The 17,263-nt window shown below is 37.9% G+C and overlaps 1 long non-coding RNA gene across 1 annotated transcript; it reads left to right on the top strand.

The window, feature by feature from the left end:
• The first annotated feature begins 626 nt into the window (after positions 1–626).
• LOC107204543 lies at positions 627–13,231 on the top strand. Its single transcript, XR_004497682.1, has 3 exons — positions 627–826; positions 12,749–12,847; positions 13,060–13,231. It is a non-coding gene; the product is annotated as an uncharacterized LOC107204543 (long non-coding RNA).
• The last annotated feature ends 4,032 nt before the right edge of the window (positions 13,232–17,263 follow it).

The following is a 17,263-nucleotide window of genomic DNA, read 5'->3' as shown; positions in this document are numbered from 1 at the left end:
AGTAGGCATAGTCCAAACCATACGCTGTCAGTGCAAAGATCCTGGTTTGGCACTGGCTGCACTCAATCTCCTCATGCTGCTCTGCACAGGTCTTTCTAAGCTTGATTTAGGAGTGTCTTCCTTGGGAGGAAATGCAGCTCAGTCTCAGCTGTGTAAGGACGTGCTGCCAGCCTGTTCACATATGATTGTGGCAACAAAGATACCCAGTCTGTTTTCTAGTGTTTTTATCTGGTACTGGTCTCACTGAATAATGCAGCATTTTTTTCTCCTCAGCCCAATTCAAGGCAGGAGTGTCATCTGTACAGAGGAGCATACCAAAGGACATGAAGATGCTTTTTTAAAAAGTGATACAACAAGGAAAGAAAAATATCCAGTTTTATGATGTGTCCTGTGTAAAACCACTATGGAGGGCTCAAACCTAAGGATCTGCCCAACATCTTTGATCCCACAGGTGGATGAGAGGTCACCACTGAACATATTGAATAAGTCCGTGGCCACCAGCATGTTGCAGGAACTTGGAGAGAAGTCGCAGCTCCTTGCTGGTATGAGACTGGTAACATGCTAACCTGTAGCTGGAGAGAACTCACTGAGGGGATCGATTACCATAATTAGCCCCAGAAGTCACTACTGTACAGAAGTGTGGGAACCAGGTGAAGCCAAGTCTCAGAGGAGGTTGAAAGTGGTGCTCTTGAATCCAGATGTACAGAGTGGGAAATCACTGCCATTGGAAGAGAACAATGCAAGAAAGGCTTTGCTTTACCAGCCTGCACTACAAAGGAAAAAAGAAAACCTGAGACAGTACCGAACATGTCTCTCGGAAATAAAGGTACGGTCATGCTGTGTAAATGTGCTGTGTTGTAATGTTTGGCCTCCAAAGGATAGAAAGCACTTTCTCTTAAGTCTACTCTCTCAGCTGGCTGATTAGGCCAACTTTATAGCTTGTTATACTGCAGTTCTCTGCATAGCAGTGTTTTAGGACATGATGAAATAACTTTGCAGCTGAAGCAAGAGGTACAAACACTTAGAAGAACAAAGCCAGTGAAACTGGGCAATGTTTCAAACCATTTATCAAAGCATTTTTAGTCTCCTCTTTCAAGGTGAGTGATAGAGTCATAATATATTGCGCCAGCAAAAATATTTGCATCAAGAGCATTTCATTCAGCAAGTGTAAGTAATCTTCAGTGCAGAACCACAGGTTGGGGCCAAGCCCGTTCTAGCTCTGTAGGTGCTATGCAGTCTTCCTCTTTAAAAACAAAACAAAACAAAACAAAAAAACCCAAACCCAAAAATACCTTTGGGTTTATGTTTTTGAAAGCAGACTCACCCTTCAGTGTATGATCCTAAGCACTGCAATCTGTTTTCTTCCTGTCTAGCTCGTGCTGTGCAAATTGATGCAAGTCAGGCACCCATCACAATCAGCTTCTCACTCTCATCCAACATCTGTGAAAAAAGACGTAAGAGCTTTATGGCTCTTAGCAGAGGTGGTTAGGATAGAATATGCAATACCTGAACAGCTATTCTGAATGTCTGATTTAACTAAAGTATGGATTAGCATAAGAAAGAAATTGTCAAACAATAACTCCTTGATTTTTGGATATAATCTTTTTTAAAATATCCAGTCTTTCTCTGATTATCTCTGATCATCTGCCAACAAGGTTTTCTACAGAGCCACTGCAGATCCACTACTCTTTGCTAGTAGAATACAGGGTGCCTAACTGCTTTCAGATATTATATTAAGCCTTTTCCTACTGGAAACCATCTGATCAGATATATTTGACAGAATTGCACTTTTGCTCTGAATGGGAGAACTAATGGACTAACTGAAAAGTTCTTCACAAGGCATTATATCAGTTCTGCCTAAAACATGGACAGATTTGATGATCTGGAGGGAAGAACTGCTTACTCTGCACTGATCTTTTGATTTCTTTAAGGACATTGCCATGTTAAAAAAAAAAAAGAAGTTCATTTTCTTCCTGATGCTGGCCATGAAGTCGGTCAGGTGCCACTGGGGCTGCAGAACTGAAATTCCTTGGCTGGTGAAGGTTAAAAGTGCTGCAGAGACATCCAGCATCCTAGCATGGAGGATCAGCTCCATGACCAAATAAATGGGGACAGAATGAAGTGATACCATCTCTTCTGTTGTTTTCTGAAAATGTGGCATCCATTTCCTTCTGGCTGTAACAAATCATTTCTGAAATGCTTCGGTGTAGAGCTGCATGCTCTTGATGTCTCTGAGCTATTAAGTTTGCAAGACTATTGATTCCACCCTTAGCTCTTGTGCTCACAGGCAGCCTCTTACTCTTCTGTGTCAGCAATCTCAAGATTGTGCACACTTCTTTTCAGCACTCTGCCAGTGCATCTGTCAGTGCACTGTGTAGCCTGGCAGCTGTTGGAGTTTTCTTAATCACAGATGAACACCTATAGAGTCAAGACAACCAGCTTCTACTAGCCTGTCCATACCCTTTCCTGTCTTTTGGGATCTCCCATTTGCTAGGTCTGTCATCACAGGTTTATTTTCTTAATTTGGTAAAGGGAATGCCCAGCAGCAGGTCATGGATTTCTGTGTCTACAGCTCTTACCCACTAAGTTCTTGTTTGTGAATAATTTACTAAGGAAAATATACCTGCCATAGTGCAGCTGCAACCACAGTTGTCTTACAGGATAGGCTCTAGACTTCTTCATGCTGCTTATATTTAAGCCTTTTATCATAGCACAAGATAGCTTTAACACCCTGGAGGATTCCCATACAGAACTGGCCAAGTGTATAAAATGTATGGTAGCTTCCAAATACACCAGCCATTCTCTGATTACCAACTAGAGTGCTTAAACAGTATCAAGGAATGGAGGAGGTATCAGGATAGTTAAGATTTACACTGCTTGATCAATTCTCCAAGGAAGAAACATTGAAATTTTTAAAGCAGGCTAGGTTTAAATGTAAAAAAAAAAATCTTTGCTGATAAGTAATTATAAGTATTAATTACTTACAAGTTATTAAAGTTAACTTGTATAATTTTGTATCTGCAGCACAGTTCCTGAATTTCTATTGTTGTATCTTGCTATTTAACTGACAGTTCCTGTATACTGGCAAAATTATAAGTATATTCAGATTTAATCTTACATGGAAAATCATCATTCACAATAACAGGTTTACTAGAAAGTGGCTTTATAAAGTCAAGCAGTTTTCCATGCATGAAGTGTATATGCTACAATGTATTGTATAATACACTGGCATATTATTCCTCATGGAATTGGGTATTATCACTGCTTGACTCCTTGGGGAACTGAGTAGCCCAAAGGCCAAAAGAATTGACGCTGCAGCAAAACATGGAGCTTGCATTTTTTTGGTTGGCCTCTGTATGTCACCTTCCAGTTGCTATGTAATGTGTTTGCAAAGCCAAGGAAAAGAAGAGCAACAAAAAAGCTTATTGTTTGGGGCTTACAGAGGAAACACCATATTTTCTGATTATTTAAATGAGTGCTGTTGTCTTCCCACCTATGAGACATATCATGTCTTAGAATTACCTGTTTTAGAGAACTCTCTGAAATGTATCTGTCATTTGCCCTCATGGATTCTGGATCCTGGCCTGCAGTTTTTATAAGAGCACAGAGCTCATCCAAACACTGAGAATACCTGAGGCAGTCTGTGATGCAACTGCTCTGAGGTCTTCTGTATTACCATGGTCCCCAAAGCTCTGCAATCAGCTGATTTAATCATCTAATTGAAGATAACTTTTGTGGTACAAATAGATCATGAGGTCTCCCTACAAGCAAAGTGTTCCCTTTCATAGGACATGAGCATGTTTACAAGGATTTGGAGACCCTGATGGCCCATCAGGTTGGAAGTAAAATGTTGCTTCTGATACTGCTATATGCTGATGCTGTCACCAGATTGCTGTGTTAGTGCCATGATAGTTGGCTTAGTGTTCTTAAATATTTATGCTTAGCCTGGTCAGCAAAAAGTTTATACTGAGCAATATTTTATGGCAAAATTGGAACAGCAAGAAATATTGGCTTGAAAAAATAACATTACTTTGATTTTTATCGGCTTATGTTTTACAAAAAAAAAATTGACCCGCTTCTGTGCTCAATTTTTCCTTTAATGATTTGGTCTCCCTAATACTACTGTGATGATCTGCACATTTTTATAGCTGCTTCAGGACTAAATAAAAGTACTGGAGGCATGTCCTCATATATGCATGTAGAACAGTGCAGATAGAGTGTCTGATTGAAAAGTATGTCAGCCAAAGGCAGGACTAAATACATTCCTCCTAGCTTTGTGTTAGTTTAGCCAGCCTCAAACTTTCTCTGCTTCCTTCTCGAGATCAGTCATGGCAGTGAAATAGATAGAAATTTGGCTGTTAGATAAAAAAATTTTAAAAATACTTGAATTATTATTCTTTCTCAGAGGGATGAAGTGAGCAACAGAAGTGAAGAGCTGAACAACAGGTATATGGAATACAAGATGATGAAGTAAAAAAAATCAGATAGACTTTCAAAGTTGGCTGCTCTTCACAGTCAAAGGATCTCTGCTGTGTACATGTCTAGGTCAATGTGGTCATTTCTGGTGCCAGCTTAACCACAGGCAACTTACATGATCTTGGACATCTTACTAGATCCCTTTCTATCTGAGCCTAATGTATTTAATAATATTTACCATCAATGTTTACAAAGCTCCTCAAGATTCTCATGTGAAACAATTTAAAATTTTGCAAAATCATGTAATTCCCTGTAGAGAGGTATTAAGGAAAGGTCATTGATGAAACAAAACTGAAATCTGCCACTTAAGGCTGATACTGCTTGGGGAGGGAATTGGGAGATTAGCAGGGTGTGCTTAGTCAAATGGGTGGATTTTGTACTGAGAACTCTGCTCATCTTCCATTCCTCCCAACCTGCTTGTTCAAGGAAGGACATGACTGGGTTAGTGGCTTCACTTACCCAATATGCACCTGGACCCAATGGCCAGGATACAGGGCTGATAGTGTTAGTCCCTGTGCTCTCTGCAGAGGCATGTAACAAAAGCCATAAAACTAGAAAATAATAACTCCTTGATTCCCATTTTAGCTGTCCTCTGAGCATACTGCTGTTTGTCAAAGCTCTGCAAACTGTCATGGGGGGGTTTCTATACCAACATATTTAGCCCTTATCCAGGTCTCATTATAGTTGGAACTTGCAACTATAATGCACCACTTTTGGACATGGCAACATCTGCCTTCCTAGCAGGCAGGGTGGTGCACTATGAGCACTTCCTTGAAGCTGCAAATTAGTGCAGAGAGCATGAAGCTGTATAAGGATATGGACAATGTGAACAATAATGGACACAATAGAGGTGGATTGTTCTGCAACTTAACTTTTTTTCTGCAGCCTGGAGTCATATCTTAGTTTGGTGTCTAACAATGGGCTGGGTTTATTTTGGTTGATTGTTTTTCATCTACCCTTTTCACTCAGAAACATAAAACTGGGCACAGTCTTTGATGGACAGAATTTTGCTCAGACAGATGAATAGTCCATGGAGAGTTTGGCATTGGAGGATATTGACTTGGGAAGAGGAAAAACATCACTTCTATCTTGTGTGCAAGTCAGGTGGAGGTGAAGAAACATGGAGGTGAAGGACCTTGTACCCTCTACAAGTCCCTTCTTGGAGTCAAATGCCACCATTTTTTCAAGCAGCCCCAAAGCACTATGTTATCTAAATTGCTATATCTAATTGTTAGATGGAAATCTCTTTGAAAATTGAACTTCCCATTTGTTGTGAGGACAGGATGCATATGGCTTACTAGAAAATTTAAATATACAATATATTATTTATAAATAATAATATACAATAAACATAAATATACATATATTGTAAATATACAATATGTATATTTAGCAGTTGGGAGCAGGCAGTTGGGAGGCAGCCTCCTGGAATACATGACATGAGCTGCAGATGGATATTTCATGGAGATAAATTGCAGGCACACTCTTGTCTCCTTCACCACTTCTTAGTGTCTCACAGTGCAGTGAGGCACAATGCATCATATAGGCCATAAAAAGAACTGATGAAATGCTATTTCTTCTGTGTATTGTTCAATAATAATTATGATTTTTCATATTAAAAATAATTGTCATAGCTTTATGGAGAAAGTCGGGCTATTGACCTAACCCTGAAAAGTTTACATAAAACAAGGAACTGAGATATTTGTGGGTGACCACCACCAAATACTTGCAGTTGTTTGGCTCCTCTAATTAAATGCATCTGACTTCTCTAAATCTCTTCCAGCTCCTTTTTATAGTCTGTTTTTAATAAGGATAGAAATTAAGACTATAATTGTCTTTCTGAGATCTTAGTAGATGCCTGTTTTAAGAAAAGTCATTCAAAAAGTGTTGCTCATGGTTTTATAGTTTCATCTTGGTTCTGTTTCTTTCACTGGGTTTCATTCATTCTCCCAGGTTTATCTTATGCCATCTTGTTAAAACAATTGCAAGGATTTGTTTGGATGCTTACCCTTCTACACCACATTCTTCATTTTGAAGGTGGGTCTCCTATCTAAAAGGGTCTGTTGCTAAACTGCAGGACAACACTGGTATTTTCTATAAACTGTGTCAATTTCAAATGCAGCTGAAAAAACAGATCCCTTCTTGTGGGAAAGCAAGCACACAGGTGATTTCTTCTGAAGATTCAGGCCCACCAGACCTTGTAAATTGAACATCAGCATTTTTCTTCTGGATAATATTATCAGCATCTATGTTATTATTAATAAATATTAAATATAGAGACATAAAAATGTTTCTGAAAAAGCCAACTGAGGGCTCATATATGCATGACACATTCTATTTAACTTTTTCTTCCTTTAAATTTTACACTAGATTTTGAAGTGTTTCAGAACTCCTAGGAATTTACTAGTAATTGGAAATGTCATTACCACAGCATTTAACACCAGTTTGTTTTTAATTTAAATTACTAAACCAATAATTTAACCCAACTCTAGTCTGTATTACAGGGTTAAAAATTTATACCTGCCTCACAGGCCTGTACCATGAGAAAAGCCAGATGAAGGAGGAGATATGCAAAGTGGCTCTTTAATTAAGGACTCACAGATCAAAGAGAGCTTCTTGGATTGCGTAGCTGGCTTCACTGAGATACACCAGGAAAAACAGGTTTCATATTTCTGACTGTTTACAGCAACAACAGTGATGCTTTATCAGGAAGGAGGTCTGGTGACTAATAAAAATGTATGGTCAGAGAATGGAAATGGCCTTGGGATGGCAGGTATGCCCAGGCAGATATTTATTTAATATTTATTGCTTTACTTTTCTTGCTGTTGTTCTTAACTTTTTTTTCTTCTTTATTTTTTCCAATTTCACATCTTCTGTTCTCTCTAATGCTTGTATTTCTTTAGCATATCATAGAATCAAAGAATTGCTTGGGTCAGAAAGAACCTTAAAAAAGCATTGAGTTCCAGCCCTCCTGCCATGGGCAAGGACACCTTTCACCAGGTTACTCAGGGCCTCATCCAGCCTGGTCATGGACACTTCCAGGAATAGTTCACCCACAGCTTCTCTTGTCAACCTGTTCTTGACAAAGAACATCTCTTCCAACAGCACCTACATGAGTGGGTATCTTTACTGCTGTTTTACTCAAGTAGCATCTTGGCAAGAAGAAGGAAAAGCAAATTGTCTGGAACAGTTTTAATTTAGGATTTCAACAGAGGTCCATCCTCCCAGCTGAAAGCGTCTTGTAAATGTCTCTTTTGAGCTTGGGAAAATGAATGAGACATTCCTCATTTTGCTTTTGGCCATATTCACTAGCAGGCAGTTGTTTGCTTTACTTCAGGCCTCATCCATTTTCCACTGAAGTCTGTGAAAAGGCTCTCACTGCTTTTTAGTTACCAGAGGTGGTCCTAACATGCTGCCAAAATTACAGAAACAGAGGCAGAACATTTGTGACCCTGGTCAGTAAGCATGGCTTCAGGCATGGAGTTTGTACACAAACCCATTATTTACAGGGGTTGGATCAGTGATTTTTAAATTCTGCTACCCACTACAGAGCTACTGGCACCATGCCGAGTATTTTATGCCAGGCCTGCATAAGGCCCTAACAGAGTGACAGGTATCCAAACCCATACCCAATTCTTTATTTGGCTCACACTACCAGGCTGGCAGCTGATATAAAGGAATAACTTCAAACAAATGGCAGTAAAATTCTGAACAGCTGCCATGACTGTTTCATATAGGCAAATATTCTTACTTGGACTTGTTTTTTTTTCTGTAAACTGACTTTTGTTTTTTACAGATTTTCTGTAAAATCTGCAGGCATATTCAAATCTTCATGATATTTGAAATTATCATGCTACATCTACAGTCTTGGTTTTTTACTAAATTGAAGGCATATAATTACTGAAAGAGTTTGTGTTATCAAATACAGATTACAGAATGTTACAGATCATAGAATTTAACAAATATATCAAATTAATTTGATGTTTACAGGAACCTTATGAAAATGTTAATGAGTCTAGTAAAGCTGTTAGTTTTTGAACATAATATTTGAATGGGTAAGAGTGCCAGAGGCTGCAAAAGGCTGGTGCAAACTGACTTTTGGATTAAATAGCAACAGTTACAAGACCCCTGCTTGAAGGGCATTCTTCATGGTCCATGTGCACAAACAATGCTAAAGGCTTTAGTGACAGCAATTTCAAGAAAGAACTTTGTATATGCACTAAAATGTTACTTTTTTACTGGGGTCTAAATACCGTCCAGATCCTGCCCGCTGTAGGTAAAGGGAAAGCAAGGACTAGAGCTTGCCAACTTCATCCATGTCTGACTCCACAGCTTCTGCCTCAGGAGTATACCTGTCTTGAGAGGTAGGAGAGCTCAGGTCTTCCTGCTATACAGCACCACCTTCCAAAAAAATGTCTCAGTACATTTACTTTAGGCAGAAGTCATCAGACGAAGGTCTGGGAGCTGTCTCTGTCCATAGTTCTTAAGCAACAAACTAACTTTGCAGGATTTAAATGAGAATGACAGCACTAAAACTTGTTTGTAGATTTAAGCCTTGATTAATTGATAATTTCCTCATCTATGACCAATGGGTTTGGATCACCCTTTGAGACTTCAGTCTGCTGCTTCCATCCAAACATAAAAATGAAAGCTCGTTGGAGTCAGTAAATCTGTTTTTGCCCTTTAAAGTTAATGAATTCATCACAGTGAGGATTGCAGAGTGCTTTGCAATTAGCTTCTTCTACAAGTAGCAACATGAAGGTATGTGCTCGTCTTTGGCACCGCTGCAGGGTGTGGCTCTTCCACAATATGAAGGATTGGTGTGTTGTAACTGCTGCTGGACTGCATCTTGTAAAGGCCATTCAGAAATATTATTTTCTTTGCAAACTCTGGAATTGATGAGCTTTCCCATAAAACACACCTCCCAAGTTTATTTCCTTTTAAATGTGCTAACTGCCTTGCTACTGAGTGATGAAGTTGAGAGCTTCTAGAGATTAAGTATAATGTCCTGTGGATTTATGCCGATGTTCACCTACTATAGGTCTGGCCTAAAAGGATAGTTATTCCTATGTAGTTAGGTTCCTATTCCTGCCTTTTTTTTTTTCAAGTCTCATTTCCTTAATTATTTAATTATTCTCTACTCACAATCTCAATGACTAAGTCTCTACCACCCTACATCCAGTGCATGTAGGTGCAGCCAGAACACAGCTGCATATTCTTTTTTTCCTCTGAAAGGATGGTTAAATATTATCTGTAGTTTATCTAGAATTCTCTGATATACCAGAGAAAATACTGAGTACACTGACTGCCCATTCAGAGGTAGTTACAATTTACTGTGATGAAGGAGGTGAATGAAACCTCAAGAAATCCTGATTGATATTTTTCTGGTCTTCACTTTCATGCAGTTTGCTGTCAGTCTATTTAGGTTAACTATCCAGCCAAAACTCTACATCTTTATGACAAAGACTGTCTTATAGTTAGATTGAAACATGCTTTGGTGAAACAGATTTTTTAGTGATTTGCCAGTCAGGAAAAATATATTTATGAAACAGTGAGAAATGAACCAAGTTAAACAAAAATAGAATTCTGTTTGGTTAGATTTTATTTCCATCTTCCTGTTATGCGTGAAACCATTTAGCCTAGAAAAGGTAAAAGCATGCATTGAATATAGGAAACATGTATACATCTTATTAATTTGAAGAGGAATTTTGATTTACTCCTGAACTTCTGGGAAATTAAATTTTTCAGTTATTAAATGACACCTTGTAAGAAGTCCACAATGTGTAGCTCACAGGCTTAGATATTAGAACATAATCCATGAAGCTACTACTACTAACACCACTATATTTAGCAAAAAACCTCCTAACTTTTCATTTGCACAGCTTTCTGCTTACATAGGCAAGGAAACAGTCTAAACGAGGGAAGATAAACTAGTTAATGAACATGTTCAAAATCTAACCTTTTATTTGTTTGGAAACAAAAATTCAAACTATATTTCATAAGCTAAACTTCAGTTTTTTTGAAAAATGGATATAGAAGGTGGTATTTGCTTACATAATATCATCTGTAGTTTGTGGCATTTTAAATACTTGTAATTGTTATTTCATGGTAGATTAGCTGGAAAAACCAAAAATGGTCTAAACTTTGTGATAAATCAGAAATTGTCTCCATTCTCTGCCCTTTGTTTCTTATTAATGACCTTTCCTCTGAATTTTAAACAGTGCCTTTTAGTTAAAGTCAGAAAGAATCTCTCAATTAGTATTAGTTTCTTCCAAAAATCAAACTCTTTTTTTATGGCATTAAAATAGCTCTAGGTTTTTTTCCAGTTGCCAGCAATCCAAATAGTTAAAGATAGTACACAGCAAAACTTCATAAACCAGCAAATATTTAATTGCCTTACAATGAAACCAGTAAGTAATCGTAACAGGAGTGATAAATACTCTCTTTAAATTTAAGCACAGCTGGTAAGCATAAACACAGCTGTTTTCAAGAGGTGGATTCTAAGATCATCACCCTTGTCTTTGGAGTTCCATTAGTGTCTGCTTTCACATCTGTCTATGAAGGTTCTGCACCCCAAAATCTCTCCCACAGTAGACATGGTCATCATTATGAGGAGCTGGACAGTAGGGAACATAATTCATGTCCTGCTCCAGGCTACACCTTCAGATACCAGCTAATCCTTTCAATTCTCTCTGCCCTTAGTAAGCATATATCAGAGATCATTAAAACCACATGTATTGCCATTATCTGTCATTTAGTAGTTCTTTGCATCCATATTTTCTACCAGCAGAAAATACTCTTCTTTAAAACTGCTATTATTTGGACAAACTATTGCAAAAAAAATGACATTTAGAGATTACAGTTCATTTTGAGAAAATTTTTCTGATTCTTGGCTATGTAGCGCTTAAGTATGTTTAGCCACAGAATCTTTGTATTAATTTCTTCGGAAAGGACTTATATAAGATTTAATTCACAGATGCAAATCTGAAAAATATTAGTATTTGCAGGATTAAAATTATTAGTCACGCTGTCATATTATAGAATCTCTAACATTTTTAGAGAATACAGAATGTTAGCATGCAAACCAAAATTTTGTTAAAAAGAAGTAAGCAATAGTTATAATTTCTGTGATTCTTTAATTGTGCGATTCACGTTCACTATTAGCTGTGTATTTTGCATCACAGAGTAGATGAGTTACATTTATAAGTGTAAAAATACTATCAGTTCCCAAATCAAGGCTTACTTTGTCATTGATTTCAGCAGTGGTGGTGTATTTTGGGAATTGACTGCATACACCTTCAGAAAATGTCTGACCTTCCTCTGCAGCCCTTAAGGAAGGGCATACTTCCATCTGCAGATGCTCTCTCAATTACCTCAGGTGTGCAGAGATCACAAGGGAAGAGGAAGAACAGCCAAGCTCCCAAGAAACTCCTCTCCTTATAGATCAGATGCACCTCCTCACAGCATGTAGCAGGAACCATACTCTTACCCTTTCAGGTGAATGAGGGGGACAAGAAGAATGTGAGTTAGTTTCCCCCTGGTCACTAACTGGATCTTTTCTGACTGATTACTTATGCCACACAATAAGAATGTACACTCTTTTTTTTTCATGAGGTGTTTTTTCAGTACCTCAGAGCCTTCATATGACAGTCTAAAAGAATCAACAACAATGAAGCTGCAATTGTGAAGGTTTGGAAAAATGCCCATATTAGATATTTAATACTATTTTAGCAAATAAGATTAATTTTTTTTGTATTATCAGCCTCATTTGTGATGGTAGCCTCCAAAAAATTCTAATTGGGAGCAATGCTTCTCTAAACCTTTATGAAGACACAAGCCCTATGTGTCTTGTGCTTGATTGATGCTCTGCCCTTTCAAGTGCCACCACCTGACAGGTGTAATATATAGAAAATCTGAGCTTCAGACTTGCTTTATCAGAGTTTGTTTAGAGTCATAGTCATACTGCTTTGTTTGCCTTCTTAAAAATGTGTGAGGGCAGCCAGAAAAACAGAGGAAATACTGTTTACAGCATCTTTCCTGAGTGCTTTCCTTTTCAAGTACAAGATGGTCTACATTTGATTTTAAATAATCTGCTAGTCTCAGACGAATGTCTTTTCATTCAATCCATTAAAGCAGAGAGGTTTGCAATAACCTTGGCAATCCTCTGAAACCTGACTTCACCCAGCCGTGGCACATCTTGCTAATGCAAATTGCTCATCTGTTTCATTTTGCCATTAAACCTTCCCTTACTTATTGTTATTTTCTTATACAGGACTTCCGTTTTACTGAATAGTAACATCAAATCAGAGAAGCTGCCTATGGCTGGGCTCTATGTAAATAAAAGGAATGTACTCTATACCATTAATTCATGGTAAGGAATTTAAACTAAGTTTGTACAATGATGGCTCCAATGCAAACACTGCCAGTAAGACTTTAGTAGCAGTTCATTTCTGCATATAGTTAAGTAGTTCTCCTGTGCCTTCAAGCCATTACTGTTGCATGGGACACATTGTGTATGGTAAGAACAAGAGTAGCTTTTCAAACTTAAATTATCCTCAACTGTCCTTCATGTTGTCTCTGCAGTTTCTCATAACAAGACAAGGTGACATGATTTCTCATTGCATCTTCAGTGGCTCAAGGTTCACTTGTGTCTTTGAGGCAAGTTTGCTTTTATTGATACCTCTCCTGTGGGTGAATAGCAACAGTGTTTTTTTTATAAACTCTACAATGTCTAAAAATAAACAAAAATTAAAGGAACGAGAGTGGAGTGAGCAAGAGCAGAGTGGGAGGTGCTTTTTTTCGACATGATGTCTTCATCAGAGGTGTAAAGTTAAGGCTCTGGATCTTGGCATTCCTCCTGCCTGCTTTACAGGACCAAACAACCTACAGAATTCCCCCAGCTTAAAAAGGACTTCTCAAACAAATTAGTCTTTACTACACTTGTAAAAGACAAATAATGCCAACACACATAGCACATTCATATGAATATAAAATGAGTATACTACAATCAACTGCCTGAGATAAGAATTGATTATGAGACCTTCAAGTAATTAAGGAGTAACCTTTGAAGTCTGCTCCTGCCTGCTACCAAAGCCTGTCTGGTTAGCTCATCTAGTTAAAGCACATCCTTCTTTCTCCTGTTGGCTGGATTTCAGAGGCTGTGTTTTGGCAGAAACCAGGAGATCTGAAGCACTCCTGGTTGCATGAGGCCTTAAGAAACACCTGAAATGCTGAGATGACTGCACACCTTATATAATAGGGGATGACTGGGCCTAGGCCTCTTGTTTGTAGAGAGGATTTTATGTTATTCTTCAATCTGTACTTGAGTTGCTTGGTAATCCAACTTGGTAACATTTTCTCTGATATTTTGTCTTTCTCATGGCAGGGACAAGTTGTGGGTGACATCCCAGGCTGCTTGACCTGCCATGCTTCACAGAATTACAGGAGAAGAAAGAAAGACATGCAGCTGAAGTAATCATCAGATTCCCTATCTGCCACACCTGGATTATGATCACCTCACTGAAAAGCAAATGCCCACTAAGGAGCAGATCATAATAGCCTGTGTCTCACTGTCAAAAGCAAACAAGGACACTTGTGAAGATAAAACAAAGCACCTCTATGAAGGAAGAACAGAAGTATGCCTTGTGTTCAGGTGGGTTTTACCAGATGGTAGATAGTTTTCCAACACATGTTTAAAAACTAAAGAGGATTTGTTTGTTTGTTTTTATAACTATATGTTTATCTGGTTTCTTAACTGTCTAAAAAGATGTCTCACCGGAAATGTCTAACTGGCACCAATTCCAAATATGTGTTCTCCAGGAAATTAGGAAATTCATATTAAAAAAAAAATACCTCTAGAGGAGAACAAAAGTTTAGAAATTCCTAGAATTTCCTACCAAAAAAGAAATCCTGTTTCTGAAAACTAAATATTGCTTGAATGTGTATCTTTGAAGATGTAGTAAATTGCCATTCCTATCTTGGATGAATTCCTCACATAATTTTTTTTTTTTCTGAAACAGCTGAGGCAGTAACCCTGAACAATGCCTTCAAGTAAAGCAGGGCCCTAAAACCTGAGAACTCTGTAGCAGAGTACCAGGAAATTTTGTGGTATGTGTGTGGCTTTTGTGGCATTGTGAGACCCAAAGATTATTAACCACAAGAAGCTTTTGCTTCAATTGAGCAGAAATCTGTCATTTGGTAGCAGCGTGACAAAATATCTTTTTGTTGTTGTTGAAACGTTTTGGTTTCCAGGAATCAGCATTTTCTAATAAAAATGAGGGAAAAAACATTCCACACAGAAGCATGCTGCTAGAAAATTTCAAATCAGATCATTTTCCTTACAGTATAAGCTTAGTGAGTAGTGATTTAATGAAAGACACTGCCCTCCCTTCACATTGGCAAGTACTAAGGAAAGACACAGCACAAAGTATATTTTTCTAAGTCTGTATTTAGAAGGATTGGAAATATGAGTAAATTAAAGTTTGGAAAGGCAAAAAAGTAAAAGATAAGTAATATGATGAACACTTTAAAACAAGGAATGGGTGTTTTTTTTGTTCTCTGTGTTCCCTGAATTTTGTCTGTTACCTGAAAATTTCTCAGTAGAGTTAACAGTGGAAGTGGTAGTAGAGACTGAAGAGGTATTTTTATCATCTTGGCATAGAGGGCATGACAGTAATCATCAGTGACTTCTGTATTCAAAATATGCCACCTGTCATTAGATATGAGTGGAGCTGCACTGAAATTTAAATGTTAAGAGGATTTGAGTCAGCATACATGCAGCTTCAGTACCAGTTAAGGCATTCAAGTTACTTCTTTCACTATGTCTTATTTTTCCAGTTCTAGATAAACTGGTCACACAGAAACTACAATTTCTGATTTACATTTTAAAAGTTAGTATAGAATAAATGATGTTTGGGCCTTCATGAAGTCTTTAAGATAATTTCCATGCATTTCAGCACTGACAGGATTTTTAGCCCAAGAATCAAGGGCTAAATCTGAATAAAATATCTACCTTTAAGAGGAAGAAAGAAAAGGTATTTTCAGACCTAAATTTTCATATTTTTCCTTTTTCCTGGAAGCCTGACCCAAAAACCTATTTGGAGAATAAGTGGAAAAAATGGTTTGTGTTTGCATCCTCAATAGACAGTGCTGGTCCTGTTGGCCTGTATGCAGTAATGGTATGAGTGTAAGATTTTGAAAGCCTGGATTCCAGAGGGTTATGACAAATCCATAAGTTGCACAGCTATGTCCCCTGTGCTCGCAACTGTGAAGTCTAGTTTTATAAATCAGAGGAGCTGTTAATTCTAGGAAGAATTAAATAGATTTGCAAAGAGAAATTGAGACATTTAGAAGCCCCTGGCATCAAACTTACAGTTTAAATAACCATTGCTATCTGATCTGAAAGAGAAACTTGAGTCAGGAGTTCTGACTGTAGTCCCAGCAGTCTCGACTCTTTTTCATCTATTAGCAGTTCAGGAATTTCAATGCATCAGGTCATCCTCATTCCACCTGCAGGGGGCAAGAAGCACATCCCAGCTGCCACAGCATTAGAAAAGGAAGATGACTTATATGATCTAGCCATCTGGGTGCACTTAACCCCATTTCTGCTTCATCTCTGGCAAAAAGTCTTGATGTACATCCTTCAACAGCATGTTTTAGTCTTTAAAAAATAAGAAACCTTCCAATTTCCAACATTGAGAAGTACTCCTTGCAAATCAGGAAAAAGTGTAAGATGGAACATGCACTGAAGTTAGTTTTAAGTACTTACATAGTTTTCATACATGATCTGGAAACACTAGAATTTTTTTTGGAAGAGATTAATTTATAGGTAATTTATTCCATTGAAGTTTTGCATGCGAGGTGTACATTGCATGTTTTGAAATACATTACTGTTGTAACACTGTGAAGAGGATTCTCCAGATCTTGTTCACTGCTGTTGACAAGCTGTTTACCTTTGTTGCAAGCTGTTATTAGGCTAAAAAAATGCAATCATGTTTTGCATTGCACAGAATTGCATTAAATTGGATTTTGATAATCCCCACACCTCTTAGTAAACACCAGCACAAACACTGTTTTGCTTGGTTATTTTTGTTACTTTCTCCCAGCAGGAGAGAGAACCCACTAATTGTTGTTTGGTTATTCTTTGCTCGATTCTAACTAACAGTGAGGAGCGTGCACTGCTTCCTGTCTTTGCTCTGTACATTTTAGTACCGGCCATGGCAGTAGAACAGAGATACTTTTAAACATCCTGTCGTCTTTGCTATGCAAAACAAAGGCTGTTTTTGTCACTTAGGAACGAGCTATTCCTGCAGACAGAAAAATTTCTCAACATAACACCTACCTGTGATCAACCTCTCTGTCCACTGGGTGACACCAGCAGCCTGTCTAACATCTGTTAGCTGTGCATAGCACCACAGAACTCATATCTGGAGAAAATTTAACCACAGAGTTTCTTTTTTTCTGGTAACACTAGGAACATCGTCTTTCCTCTCTGGTGGAAAAGTGAGATAGATTAATAGGAAAACCAAAATGCAGGGAGAAACCCTAAAACATCTTCCAAAACTACTACATGTAGTTTACAAGGCTGAAGGAGACAAAGTGAGAAAATACTCCATAAAATACACAATGAACTGAGGGCCTGTTGTACAAACTCATTTAGAGGACATGCTTTAATATGAATGACCCACAGCTGATGAAAATGATTGTGAACAGCTCTGAGTATCTCAGGTAACAAATTACTGAGATGCAGTTTGATTCTGTCCCATGTTACCTTTTTTGCATTCCCATA

The sequence above is a fragment of the Parus major genome, chromosome 1A (assembly GCF_001522545.3).
Source record: "Parus major isolate Abel chromosome 1A, Parus_major1.1, whole genome shotgun sequence".
In the NCBI taxonomy this organism is placed as follows: domain Eukaryota; kingdom Metazoa; phylum Chordata; class Aves; order Passeriformes; family Paridae; genus Parus; species Parus major.
This window is presented reverse-complemented; position numbering and strand designations above follow the sequence as displayed.